This window comes from Salvelinus namaycush, chromosome 5 (assembly GCF_016432855.1).
Source record: "Salvelinus namaycush isolate Seneca chromosome 5, SaNama_1.0, whole genome shotgun sequence".
NCBI lineage: Eukaryota > Metazoa > Chordata > Actinopteri > Salmoniformes > Salmonidae > Salvelinus > Salvelinus namaycush.
The window spans coordinates 64,769,488-64,784,396 of record NC_052311.1 but is presented as its reverse complement, the minus strand read 5'-3'; positions in this window follow the sequence as shown (position 1 = coordinate 64,784,396).

Below are 14,909 nucleotides of genomic sequence, written 5' to 3'. Positions count from 1 at the left end.
AATACCAGCTGACATCATGTCAGTGATTCTCTCGTTAACACAGGTGTGAGTGTTGATGAGGACAAGGCTGGAGATCACTCTGTCATGCTGATTGAGTTCGAATAACAGACTGGAAGCTTCAAAAGGAGGGTGGTGCTTGGAATCATTGTTTTTCCTCTGTCAACCATGGTTACCTGCAAGGAAACATGTGCCGTCATCATTGCTTTGCACAAAAAGGGCTTCACAGGCAAGGATATTGCTGCCAGTAAGATTGCACCTAAATCAACCATTTATCGGATCATCAAGAACTTCAAGGAGGGCGGTTCAATTGTTGTGAAGAAGGCTTCAGAGCGCCCAAGAAAGTCCAGCAAGCGCCAGGACCGTCTCCTAAAGTTGATTCAGCTGCGGGATCGGGGCACCACCAGTACAGAGCTTGCTCAGGAATGGCAGCAGGCAGGTGTGAGTGCATCTGCACGCACAGTAAGGCGAAGACTTTTGTAAGATGTCCTGGTGTCAAGAAGGGCAGCAAAGAAGCCACTTCTCTCCAGGAAAAACATCAGGGACAGACTGATATTCTGCAAAAGGTACAGGGATTGGACTGCTGAGGACTGGGGTAAAGTCATTTTCTCTGATGAATCCCCTTTCCGATTGTTTGGGGCATCCGGAAAAAAGCTTGTCCGGAGAAGACAAGCTGAGTGCTACCATCAGTCCTGTGTCATGCCAACAGTAAAGCATCCTGAGACCATTCATGTGTGGGGTTGCTTCTTAGCCAAGGGAGTGGGCTCACTCACAATTTTGCCTAAGAACACAGCCATGAATAAAGAATGGTACCAACACATCCTCCGAGAGCAACTTCTCCCAACCATCCAGGAACAGTTTGGTGACGAACAATGCCTTTTCCAGCATGATGGAGCACCTTGCCATAAGGCAAAAGTGATAACTAAGTGTCTCGGGGAACAAAACATCGATATTTTCAGTCCATGGCCAGGAAACTCCCCAGACCTTAATCCCATTGAGAACTTGTGGTCAATCCTCAAGAGGCGGGTGGACAAACAAAACCCACAAATTCTGACAACCTCAAGCATTGATTATGCAAGAAGGGGCTGCCATCAATCAGGATGTGGCCCAGAAGTTAATTGACAGCATGCCAGGGCGGATTGCAGAGGTCTTGAAAAAGAAGGGTCAACACTGCAAATATTGACTCTTTGCATCAACTTCATGTAATTGTCAATAAAAGCCTTTGACACGTATGAAATGCTTGTAATTATACTTCAGTATTCCATAGTAACATCTGACAAAAATATCTAAAGACACTGAAGCAGCAAACTTTGTGGAAGTTAAAATTTGTGTCATTCTCAAAACTTTTGGCCACGACTGTAGATCAATAGATATAGGCATCATATTACACATTGGCCCTTAGGGAAACCCTAAACATTGAGGGCTGTAACAATGTTATAGCATATGGGAATGTCCTGATTTGTCATGGAAGGGCCCAGCACCACAGGGGCGGTGGGCATCCCCATAATTCAAACCCTCTATGAATCTATTGTCTTTGAATCTGGGATCTTTGGATGGTTCATTGTTTCTTTGGCTGCATGTGCAGCACCACATTTTACCAGAAGTATTACAGATGTTGCATGAGCCAGAAAGCTTAGGGTCTGTTTACATTTAATAGATGTCCTCATATTAAATCCAGATAGGTCTTTCTTTGTGACATTTCAGCCAGCACACTGGGTGCATCTCAATTATCTAAAGTGGCTCCCCTCCTTCATCTAAACTGATGTGAAAACACAGGCAACAAGGGGAAAGTAATATGGTATCTGCCCACCAGTTATTCGTTTACACTTGCCCAATTTCTTTAGAAACGTAAACCACTTTAGGCTATTGACACACCCACTAGAAAGCGGTCACCAACCCTCATCCTGGAGAGCTTCGGGTGTGTAGGGTTTTGTTCCAGGACAGGCCAGAACTAACACACCGTATTCAACTAATCAACTACGGTAATAAATAAGAGTTTAATAAACTGAATCAGGTGTGTTGGTGCTGGGCTGGAACAAAGACCTGCAAACCCTTTATCTCCCGGGACCAGGCTTGGTGATCACTGCTTTTCAAACTTACAATATCTCTAAAGCTTCTACGCTTCCTCTGTTCTTTCCTGTCAAATCAGGAGTTTGACAATGCAGAGGGGGAGGAGTGTTCTGGGGGTTCTAGCCCCGCCCAGGAGGACAGTCTGTCCTCTTGCCCCTCCCTCCCGGAGGTCTACACCCTCCCACTCAGGGACAGGGCTAACTGCCCCGCCCTGCAAGATGACTCAGGTAACTAAGGCAGACTCTCTGTAGCTGGAGCTGATGGCAGTATATAGCACATGAATATTAGCAAACTTGATGGATATCAGAAAAGCCCAAATCATGTGTCTTTCTCTTTTCATCTCCTCTATTCTGTCTCTAAAGACTCTAAGTCGAAGTACTTCCGTAGGCACACTCTCAACTACCTTCAGGAAATAGGAAATGGCTGGTTTGGAAAGGTGAGATCACCAACTCATACCTCCACCCTCAGTTGTGACGTCATCATGTAATGGTGGTAGCTGGATCTGGCAGTTCTTCCAAATGTCTCTTAACCCCATGTTTCCTCTAAAAGACACATCCTTTTAACAGCTTCTCAGTAAATCTAATATTGGCTTCCTACCAGCTCTCATGAGTTATTTCTTCTTCCTACACACTATATTTCTCTCTCCCTCTCTCTCTCTTTCCCTCTCTTCTCTCTCTCTCCCTCCTTCCCTCTCTCTCTCCCTCCCTCAGGTGATCCTAGCGGAGGTGCTGTGTGACTGCAGCTCCTCCCAGGCCGTGGTGAAGGAGTTGCGGGTCAGTGCCAGCCCTCTGGAGCAGAGGAAGTTCTTGGCTGAGTCTGAGCCATACAGGTCAGAGAAACTGACATTTTGTGTCATCAGACACTTTTATTTAAGTTATTTGTTTTTGTGGTTTCCTGAGTGTACAAAACATTAGGAACACCTACCTAATATTGAGTTGCACCCTCTTTTTCCCTCAGAACAGCCTCAAGTCAGGGCATGGACTCTACAAGGTGTCAAAAGCGTTCCACAGGGATGCTGGCCCATATTGACTCCAATGCTTCCCACAGTTGTGTCAAGTTGGCTGGATGGCCTTTGGGTGGGGGACCATTCTTGATACACATGGGAAATTGTTGAGTGTGAAAAACCCAGCAGCTTTGCAGTTCTTGACACACTCAAACCAGTGTGCCTGACACCTACTACCATATCCCGTTCAAAGGCACTTAAATCTTGTGTCTTGCCCACTCACCCTCTGAATGACACATATACACAATCCATGTCTCGATTGTCTCAAGGTTTAAAAATCCTTATTTAACCTCTCCTCCCCTTTATCTACACTGATTGAAGTGGATTTAACAAGTGACATCAATAAAGGATCATAGCTTTCATGTAACGGCGTTCCTCTTCCTCTTCATCCGAAGAGGAGGAGCAGGGATTGAACCAAAATGCAGCGTCGTGATATGACATGATTTATTTAAAGAAAAGACGAAAAAACACGAAAACACTTTAACAAACTACAAAACAACAAACGATGTAGACGCACCTGAACATAAGAACTTACATGACACGAAGAACGCATGAAACAGGAACAGACTACATAAACCGAACGAACAAACAAACCGAAACAGTCGTGTGGCGTAACATACACAGACACTGACACAGGAGACAACCACCCACAACAATCAATGTGAAAACACCTACCTTAATATGGCTCTCAATCAGAGGAAATGAAAACCACCTGCCTCTAATTGAGAGCCATATCAGGTCACCCTTAAACCAACATAGAAACACATAACATAGACTACCCACCCAAACTCACGCCCTGACCGTCAAACACATACAAAATAACAGAAAACCGGTCAGGAACGTGACATTTCACCTGGATTCACCTGGTCAGTCTATGTCATGTTACGAGCAGGTGTTCCTAATGTTTTGTACATTCAGTGTATATAAATCACAGTTCTTGGGATTAACTTCACAGTTAACTCGCAACCTGTATTTCACTCTGGTTGATTTGGTGCTGTTTGAAAAAGATCTACATGGACCAAGTCACATCAGTAGATGTGTTTAATTGTCGTGTGTCATATTGAGATGCTGGTAGTTAGAGACTGCATGCTGCATACAAGTGGTGCAGTGTTAGAACTGTAACATGGAGTGACAGATGACTACTGGTCTGACCTATTTATTATGCTCAACTTAGATTAAAATGACACTTGGCCCGCCATCTCTCTCTATCTCTCTCTCTCATACACACTTACAGTTGCCTCTTTCTCTGTCACATATAGAAACACATGTTTCTCTATCATCTTTCTCTCTCGCTCCCCCTCTCTCTAGCTCTATCTGTTTTCTATCGTCCTCTCCCCCTCTCTCTAGCTCTATCTGTTTTCTATCGTCCTCTCCCCCTCTCTCTAGCTCTATCTGTTTTCTATCGTCCTCTCCCCCTCTCTCTAGCTCTATCTGTTTTCTTTCGTCCTCTCCCCCTCTCTCTAGTTCTGTCTGTTTTCTTTCGTCCTCTCTCCCTCTCTCTAGCTCTGTCTGTTTTCTTTCGTCCTCTCCCCCTCTCTCTAGCTCTGTCTGTTTTCTATCGTCCTCTCCACCCCTCTCTCTAGCTCTGTCTGTTTTCTTTTGTCCTCTCCCCCTCTCTCTAGCTCTGTCTGTTTTCTTTTGTCCTCTCCCCCTCTCTCTAGCTCTGTCTGTTTTCTTTTGTCCTCTCCCCCTCTCTCTAGCTCTGTCTGTTTTCTTTCGTCCTCTCCCCCTCTCTCTAGCTCTATCTGTTTTCTTTTGTCCTCTCCCCCTCTCTCTAGCTCTGTCTGTTTTCTTTTGTCCTCTCCCCCTCTCTCTAGCTCTGTCTGTTTTCTTTTGTCCTCTCCCCCTCTCTCTAGCTCTATCTGTTTTCTTTTGTCCTCTCCCCCTCTCTCTAGCTCTGTCTGTTTTCTTTCGCCCTCTCCCCCTCTCTCTAGCGCTGTCTGTTTTCTTTCGTCCTCTCCCCCTCTCTCTAGCGCTGTCTGTTTTCTTTCGTCCTCTCCCCCTCTCTCTAGCTCTGTCTGTTTTCTTTCGTCCTCTCCCCCTCTCTCTAGTTCTGTCTGTTTTCTTTCGTCCTCTCCCCCTCTCTCTAGCGCTGTCTGTTTTCTTTCGTCCTCTCCCCCTCTCTCTAGCTCTGTCTGTTTTCTTTCGTCCTCTCCCCCTCTCTCTAGCGCTGTCTGTTTTCTATCGTCCTCTCACCCTCTCTCTAGTTCTGTCTGTTTTCTTTCGTCCTCTCCCCTTCTCTCTAGCTCTGTCTGTTTTCTTTCGTCCTCTCCCCCTCTCTCTAGCTCTGTCTGTTTTCTTTCATCCTCTCCCCCTCTCTCTAGCTCTGTCTGTTTTCTTTCGTCCTCTCCCCTTCTCTCTAGCTCTGTCTGTTTTCTTTCATCCTCTCCCCCTCTCTCTAGCTCTGTCTGTTTTCTTTCGTCCTCTCCCCTTCTCTCTAGCTCTGTCTGTTTTCTTTCGTCCTCTCCCCCTCTCTCTAGCTCTGTCTGTTTTCTTTCGTCCTCTCCCCTTCTCTCTAGCTCTGTCTGTTTTCTTTCATCCTCTCCCCCTCTCTCTAGCTCTGTCTGTTTTCTTTCATCCTCTCCCCTTCTCTCTAGCTCTGTCTGTTTTCTTTCGTCCTCTCCCCCTCTCTCTAGCTCTGTCTGTTTTCTTTCGTCCTCTCCCCTTCTCTCTAGCTCTGTCTGTTTTCTTTCATCCTCTCCCCCTCTCTCTAGCTCTGTCTGTTTTCTTTTGTCCTCTCCCCCTCTCTCTAGCTCTGTCTGTTTTCTATCGTCCTCTCCCCCTCTCTCTAGTTCTGTCTGTTTTCTTTCGTCCTCTCCCCTTCTCTCTAGTTCTGTCTGTTTTCTTTCGTCCTCTCCCCCTCTCTCTAGCTCTGTCTGTTTTCTATCGTCCTCTCCCCTTCTCTCTAGCTCTGTCTGTTTTCTTTCGTCCTCTCCCCCTCTCTCTAGCTCTGTCTGTTTTCTTTCATCTTCTCCCCCTCTCTCTAGCTCTGTCTGTTTTCTTTCATCCTCTCCCCTTCTCTCTAGCTCTGTCTGTTTTCTTTCATCCTCTCCCCCTCTCTCTAGCTCTGTCTGTTTTCTTTCGTCCTCTCCCCTTCTCTCTAGCTCTGTCTGTTTTCTTTCGTCCTATCCCCCTCTCTCTAGCGCTGTCTGTTTTCTTTCATCCTCTCCCCCTCTCTCTAGCTCTGTCCCCTTCTCTCTAGCTCTGTCTGTTTTCTTTCGTCCTCTCCCCCTCTCTCTAGCTCTGTCTGTTTTCTTTCGTCCTCTCCCCTTCTCTCTAGCTCTGTCTGTTTTCTTTCATCCTCTCCCCCTCTCTCTAGTTCTGTCTGTTTTCTTTCGTCCTCTCCCCCTCTCTCTAGTTCTGTCTGTTTTCTATCGTCCTCTCCCCCTCTCTCTAGTTCTGTCTGTTTTCTTTCGTCCTCTCCCCCTCTCTCTAGTTCTGTCTGTTTTCTATCGTCCTCTCCCCTTCTCTCTAGCTCTGTCTGTTTTCATTCGTCCTCTCCCCCTCTCTCTAGCGCTGTCTGTTTTCTATCGTCCTCTCCCCCTCTCTCTAGCTCTGTCTGTTTTCTTTCGTCCTCTCCCCCTCTCTCTAGCTCTGTCTGTTTTCTATCGTCCTCTCCCCCTCTCTCTAGCTCTGTCTGTTTTCTTTCGCCCTCTCCCCCTCTCTCTAGCGCTGTCTGTTTTCTTTCGTCCTCTCCCCCTCTCTCTAGCGCTGTCTGTTTTCTATCGTCCTCTCCCCCTCTCTCTAGCTCTGTCTGTTTTCTATCGTCCTCTCCCCCTCTCTCTAGCTCTGTCTGTTTTCTTTCGTCCTCTCCCCCTCTCTCTAGCTCTGTCTGTTTTCTATCGTCCTCTCCCCCTCTCTCTAGCGCTGTCTGTTTTCTATTGTCCTCTCCCCCTCTCTCTAGCTCTGTCTGTTTTCTATCGTCCTCTCCCCTTCTCTCTAGCTCTGTCTGTTTTCTTTTGTCCTCTCCCCCTCTCTCTAGCGCTGTCTGTTTTCTTTCGTCCTCTCCCCCTCTCTCAAGCTCTGTCTGTTTTCTTTCGTCCTCTACCCATCTCTCTAGCTCTGTCTGTTTTCTTTCGTCCTCTCCCCCTCTCTCTAGCGCTGTCTGTTTTCTTTCGTCCTCTCCCCCTCTCTCTAGCTCTGTCTGTTTTCTTTCGTCCTCTCCCCCTCTCTCTAGCGCTGTCTGTTTTCTATCGTCCTCTCCCCCTCTCTCTAGCTCTGTCTGTTTTCTTTCGTCCTCTCCCCCTCTCTCTAGTTCTGTCTGTTTTCTTTCGTCCTCTCCCCCTCTCTCTAGTTCCGTCTGTTTTCTTTCGTCCTCTCCCCCTCTCTCTAGCTGTCTGTTTTCTTTCGTCCTCTCCCCCTCTCTCTAGTTCTGTCTGTTTTCTTTCGTCCTCTCCCCCTCTCTCTAGCTGTCTGTTTTCTTTCGTCCTCTCCCCCTCTCTCTAGCTCTGTCTGTTTTCTTTCGTCCTCTCCCCTCTCTCTAGTTCTGTCTGTTTTCTTTCGTCCTCTCCCCCTCTCTCTAGCTCTGTCTGTTTTCTTTCGTCCTCTCCCCCTCTCTCTAGCGCTGTCTGTTTTCTATCGTCCTCTCACCCTCTCTCTAGTTCTGTCTGTTTTCTTTCGTCCTCTCCCCTTCTCTCTAGTTCTGTCTGTTTTCTTTCGTCCTCTCCCCTTCTCTCTAGTTCTGTCTGTTTTCTATCGTCCTCTCCCCTTCTCTCTAGTTCTATCTGTTTTCTTTCGTCCTCTCCCCCTCTCTCTAGTTCTGTCTGTTTTCTATCGTCCTCTCCCCTTCTCTCTAGCTCTGTCTGTTTTCTTTCGTCCTCTCCCCCTCTCTCTAGCTCTGTCTGTTTTCTTTCGTCCTCTCCCCCTCTCTCTAGCGCTGTCTGTTTTCTATCGTCCTCTCACCCTCTCTCTAGTTCTGTCTGTTTTCTTTCGTCCTCTCCCCTTCTCTCTAGTTCTGTCTGTTTTCTTTCGTCCTCTCCCCTTCTCTCTAGTTCTGTCTGTTTTCTTTCGTCCTCTCCCCCTCTCTCTAGTTCTGTCTGTTTTCTTTCGTCCTCTCCCCTTCTCTCTAGTTCTGTCTGTTTTCTATCGTCCTCTCACCCTCTCTCTAGTTCTGTCTGTTTTCTTTCGTCCTCTCTCCCTCTCTCTAGTTCTATCTGTTTTCTTTCGTCCTCTCACCCTCTCTCTAGTTCTGTCTGTTTTCTTTCGTCCTCTCCCCCTCTCTCTAGCGCTGTCTGTTTTCTTTCGTCCTCTCCCCCTCTCTCTAGTTCTGTCTGTTTTCTTTCGTCCTCTCCCCTTCTCTCTAGCTCTGTCTGTTTTCTTTCGTCCTCTCCCCCTCTCTCTAGCTCTGTCTGTTTTCTTTCGTCCTCTCCCCCTCTCTCTAGCTCTGTCTGTTTTCTTTCGTCCTCTCCCCCTCTCTCTAGCGCTGTCTGTTTTCTTTCGTCCTCTCCCCCTCTCTCTAGCTCTGTCTGTTTTCTTTCGTCCTCTCCCCCTCTCTCTAGCTCTGTCTGTTTTCTTTCGTCCTCTCCCCCTCTCTCTAGTTCTGTCTGTTTTCTTTCGTCCTCTCCCCCTCTCTCTAGTTCTGTCTGTTTTCTTTCGTCCTCTCCCCTTCTCTCTAGCTCTGTCTGTTTTCTTTCGTCCTCTCCCCCTCTCTCTAGCTCTGTCTGTTTTCTTTCGTCCTCTCCCCCTCTCTCTAGTTCTGTCTGTTTTCTTTCGTCCTCTCCCCCACTCTCTAGCTCTGTCTGTTTTCTTTCGTCCTCTCCCCCTCTCTCTAGCTCTGTCTGTTTTCTTTCGTCCTCTCCCCTTCTCTCTAGCTCTGTCTGTTTTCTTTTGTCCTCTCCCCTTCTCTCTAGCTCTGTCTGTTTTCTTTCGACCTCTCCCCCTCTCTCTAGTTCTGTCTGTTTTCTTTCGTCCTCTCCCCCACTCTCTAGCTCTGTCTGTTTTCTTTCGTCCTCTCCCCCTCTCTCTAGCTCTGTCTGTTTTCTTTCGTCCTCTCCCCCTCTCTCTAGCTCTGTCTGTTTTCTTTTGTCCTCTCCCCCTCTCTCTAGCTCTGTCTGTTTTCTTTCGTCCTCTCCCCCTCTCTCTAGTTCTGTCTGTTTTCTTTTGTCCTCTCCCCCTCTCTCTAGCTCTGTCTGTTTTTTTTTCATCCTCTCCCCCTCTCTCTAGTTCTGTCTGTTTTCTTTCGTCCTCTCCCCTTCTCTCTAGCTCTGTCTGTTTTCTTTCGTCCTCTCCCCCTCTCTCTAGCTCTATCTGTTTTCTTTCGTCCTCTCCCCCTCTCTCTAGCTCTATCTGTTTTCTTTCGTTCTCTCCCCCTCTCTCTAGCTCTGTCTGTTTTCTTTCGTCCTCTCCCCTTCTCTCTAGCTCTGTCTGTTTTCTTTCGTCCTCTCCCCCTCTCTCTAGCTCTATCTGTTTTATTTCGTCCTCTCCCCCTCTCTCTAGCTCTGTCTGTTTTCTTTCGTCCTCTCCCCCTCTCTCTAGCTCTATCTGTTTTCTTTCGTCCTCTCCCCCTCTCCCCCTCTCTCTAGCCCTGTCTGTTTTCTTTCGTCCTCTCCCCTTCTCTCTAGCTCTGTCTGTTTTCTTTCGTCCTCTCCCCCTCTCTCTAGTTCTGTCTGTTTTCTTTCGTCCTCTTCCCTTCTCTCTAGCTCTGTCTGTTTTCTTTCGTCCTCTTCCCCTCTCTCTAGTTCTGTCTGTTTTCTTTCGTCCTCTCCCCCTCTCTCTAGTTCTGTCTGTTTTCTTTCGTCCTCTCCCCCTCTCTCTAGTTCTGTCTGTTTTCTTTCGTCCTCTCCCCCTCTCTCTAGCTCTATCTGTTTTCTTTCGTTCTCTCCCCCTCTCTCTAGCTCTGTCTGTTTTCTTTCGTCCTCTCCCCTTCTCTCTAGCTCTGTCTGTTTTCTTTCGTCCTCTTCCCCTTCTCTCTAGCTCTGTCTGTTTTCTTTCGTCCTCTCCCCCTCTCTCTAGCTCTGTCTGTTTTCTTTCGTCCTCTCCCCCTCTCTCTAGCTCTGTCTGTTTTCTATCGTCCTCTCCCCCTCTCTCTAGTTCTGTCTGTTTTCTTTCGTCCTCCACTTTCTCACTAACAAACTCACCTAAGTAAACATACACAAACAAATGCGCCCAGATGTTCTCCCCCTCTCTCCTCTTCCCTCGCTCACTTTAACTGCATATCCTCTGCTGCATTGCCTCTCTCGTTTCATCATCTTTCTCTCTCTCCCCTCTCTCTCTCCCCTCTCTCTCTCCCCCCTCTCTCTCCCTCTCTATTTTCTTGCCTTCAGGAGTCTCCAACATCCCAACATCCTTCAGTGTTTGGGCCAATGCAACGAGAGCATTCCCTTCCTGCTGGTCATGGAGTTCTGTCAGTTGGTGAGGGCCATGTTGTTTTTACTACTATTATGGGATGGAGAAGAAGAGGAGGGCACATTGTAGAGGAGATCCAAAGAGAGGCCATTTTGTTTTGGAATGGATACATTTACTCCATTCCTCTAGGATTATTTGGTTTCATTGTGTTTTTATCAGAGACTGATTGATACCTGAACAACCAGCTGATTGGACTCTCTGGTTGCTGGTCAATAAAGGATTCAAATGGATCAATTAAGTGACAAACACCAGACTATAGCTTCCGTACATGGAAACATATGTTTGGTTAGTTTCCTTTTCCCCCATCAAATAACCATGTAAATACTTGGTGACGTTTCACACTTAGATATACCTTTTGTAGTATAATGTTATGCCAGTCGTTTCCAGCTCCAACACTCAACACCTGCTGCCTCTGTTTGTTTGCTTTCATTCTTGCTCTTTAATCAAAGACCGATTGAGACCTGAAATCCCAAGTGATTGGACTCTCTGGCCAATCAATGACTCAAACAGATCAATTAACGACCAGGGACGGGAGAGAAACAATACCGCAGCCCTTTACCAGAAGAACATAAAGTATAAATCCTCTGTACATTGAAACACACATCCCTTTATCATTTGAAGTATCTTATTCTCCTGTCCTACCACCAGTACAACCTCTATCTCTCTAATGATATTAACTCATTTCCAATTCCCCTTCTGCTTTTGAGGACCTTCAGGTTCAGGAAAACACTTAGGAGAGGGTATTTCTCCAGTATAAATGTACAAATGTACTTGATTTATAGCTCAATATGTCTGGTCAAAGTCATAAACTATGTTAATTGTTCTTCTGATTGTTTTAAGTATCACATACTGTACATGATATTGGTAATGCTCATTGATGGTGTAATAAATTAATGATATTGGTAACACTCATTGATGGTGTAATACATTTATTATATTTGTGATGTGTTACCAGGGTGACCTGAAGAGGTACCTGAGAGCCCAGAGGAAGTCAGATGGGATGACCCCTGACCTTCTGACCCGGGAAATGCTGACCCTGCAGAGGATGGCGTTTGAAATCACCTCTGGCCTGCTGCACCTCCACGAGAATAACTACATCCACAGGTCTGTGAGGTCATATCCTGGCTCTCTCTGGCTCCAGTGGGGTTCCAATAGCTCCAGTGATTGATTGGTTGGTAATTGAGTGATTGATAGTAAAGGGATTATGATTGTTTTCTCTCCAGTGATCTGGCTTTGAGGAACTGTCTCCTTACCTCTGACCTCACTGTCAGAATCGGAGACTATGGGCTGTCTCACAACCACTACAAGGTATGTTTGTGTGTGTGTGTGTGGGCGTATGCGCTTACCCATGTACTTTGCTTGAACCACCACAATCTGTAGACAAGTTATACCCCTTTATACCATGGCATTGTTGAATAATCGTTTCTGATTGGCTTGTAGGGCATTCTAGAGAGGGCATTATTTCCCTATAATCCACAGTATATTTGCACGATAGAATTCAATGGGTATAGTTATTACATGCTCTATGCTTGAGCTGCATTTGAAAGCAAAAGTTGAAAACATTATTGGCATTGTTGGATTCGATTTTCATAATAGCAAGCTAGGACTCAAATTTGGTTAGCTAAACTAGCAAGTCTGTTTGTTTGGTTACCATGGCAACTACTGTCTCTATATAGTAAACTTGCTAGGTACTTCAGTGGATGTTGAACACATTTTTTACCTGCAAATGAACACATTTCTAGCTATAAATGTTTTAAATTATAGCCATGGTATAAAAGGGATAATCAACTCGGGGCTCTATGCGTTCTCTGCAAAATAATGCAACTCTGTGGAAGGTCAGTTCCGCTCCTTTAGCGTGTCATGGAACACACCTTCCAGGGGGTTCATTATCTTCCAGAGAACACATAGCCCCTTGTTGATTATCCCTAACATATTGGATGTCCCAAATGGCTTATCTTCAAGTCCATGCATCCCTCTGTGTGTGTTTATCTGTGTAGGATGACTATTACCTAACATCAGACAAGCTGTGGATTCCCCTGAGGTGGATAGCGCCAGAGCTGCTGGAGGAGTACAGAGGATCTCTGATCGTCACTGACCAGACCAAGACCAGCAATCTGTGGTACGTACCATAACACAACCTGCCTCTAAAACAACCAAATAAACAACTGAATATTTCAATAAGCTGTATTCTGTATTTCTTATCTAATTTGATTATTTCTCTATTCTCCAACTCTCTCTCTCTACTCCTATTTTCTATCTCTCCTCTCTCTTTCCCCTCTTTATCCCACATCTCTCCCCTCTCTTTCCCCTCTTTATCCCACTTCTCTCCCCTCTCGCTCCCCTCTCTCTCCCACTTCCCTCTCCTCTCTCTCCCACTTCTCTCCCCTCTCTCTCCCACCTCCCCCCCCCTCTCCCCTCTCTCCCCAACTTCCCTCTCCTCTCTCTCATTTCTCTCCTCTCTCTCCCACTTCTCTCCCACTCTCCCCCCACTCTCTCCCATTTCTCTCCCCTCTCTCTTCCTTTTCTCCCAGGTCTCTGGGGGTGGTGATCTGGGAGCTGTTTGAGTTTGGTTCTCAGCCTCACAGGCACCTGAGTGATGAGGAAGTGTTGACCTTCGTCATCAGAGAGAGACAGATCACCCTGGCCCAGCCACGGCTCAAACTCTCCCACGCTGACTACTGGTCAGTGGGCCATTTCTTGACTTTTGGTTCTCTAATGATATCTGCATTTGATGAAGAAAGTAGTCGATTACAGATGTGTTACTTTAAAGGCCTACTTTGTCAATAGATCATTAAGGTCAAAGCTAATATATGTAATCCCCTCAAACCTTCTCTTTTTTGGGGTGGGGATAGATCAGCTTTAATATTGCAGATAGATTGTAGCTTCCATCATTGTAATTGTCTGCGTCATTTCCAATCCCCCTTATCTTTGTGTTTGTCTTTCCTGTCTTTCCTCTTCCAGGTATGAGATCATGCAGTCCTGCTGGCTCCCCCCTTCCCAACGCCCCTCCATCGCTGAGGTATTCCTCCTCCTCTCCTCCCTTCTGGCTGCTGAGCGAGGGATGTCCCGAAGGAGTGTGGGAGAGGACGAGGAGGATGAGGACGAGGAGTATGAGGAAGGGAGAGGAAGAAGAGGAGAGAGCGATGAGTCATTTGAGAGACGGTGGGATTCTCTCCGTCCTCCGGCCTTCCAGGCTGCAGCGAGTGAACGACAGAGAGAGAGGGAGTATGGGAAGGATTACAGGGGGAACTCCTACCCTCTACTGGACCCCGTGGGGAACTGCATCACCCCATCCTCCACAGAACTCGATGACATCCTGACAGTCACGGAGACCAGTAAAGGGTTAAATTTTGAGTACTTCTGGGAGAAGGCCCATGCGAGGCGGGGCTACCAACCACTTCCTCCTCCCCAGCCAATCCCGACGGTCAACCCCTCCCACAGACAATCCCTAGACACACCCACTGTTGTACCTGTGATAAGTGCACGTAGCCCCTCCCTCGCCAGCGAGTACTTCATCCGATTGGAGGAGCACACCCCTCAAGATAAGTCCCCATCTCTTAAAGGGAAAGCGCACTCTTTCCGTTCTGACTCGTTGTGTCCTGGAGATCTGGAGCTAGTGGAGATACGCAGCGGAATGCTGGGCAAAGAACGCGCGCCGTACAGTTCTGATGAGGAGTACACTGGGCGAGGTGGGAAATCCATCCAGACCGTCCGATCCAGCGAGGTCCAGCTAAGGGTCCCCAACACTGGGGTGGCAGAGTTCAAAGACACCTCCAGTAGGGTGACTGACTTCTCTGTGGTGGATTTAGGAGATGATGATGAGGAGGAGGGGGGTGAAGGAGACAGTAGGTCATCCACTGGTTCTCAGGCCCCTGTCCTGCCTCCCAAGCCACGTTCTATGTCAACCTCCTCGGGCAACCACCTCCACTCGCGCCCCCTCCCTGTGCCTCCGTTGGGCTACCACCGAGTAGGGCTTGGGCTGGGTTACTATTCCATGAGTGGTAAGATAGAAACGATGGACCCTCTGATAGGCAGCTGCCTGCCATCATCATATGATCACTTAGGGTTCCAACGTCCTCGTCAGACCATGCCCCCCTCCCCATCACTCTCCCCCTCCCTACCCCAGTCCAGCCACCCCATCTACCCCACTCCCCAAACATGTCCTCCCCCTCTCCCACCCCACTACAAGCCCCAAAGGGGCCTGTATTACAGCTATGGTGTAGGTAGCTACTCCAGATACAGTAAGCCCCAGATGTACTCTCAAAGAGACACACTATCCTGTGACTACTCAGACCAACAAGGTGGTGTACGGCGCACAGCATCCTTGCACAACACAAAGGGAACATCCCATTTCCGCTCAAAAGACTTTGACTCTCCAATACGACGCCAGAACGTATTTCGCCCTGTTTACCGCAACATCTCCCCCTCCGAGTCCGGGGTCCCCAGAATTGAGAGGCACTCATCCTCCAGTCCCACCTATTCAGATGAGGATGAC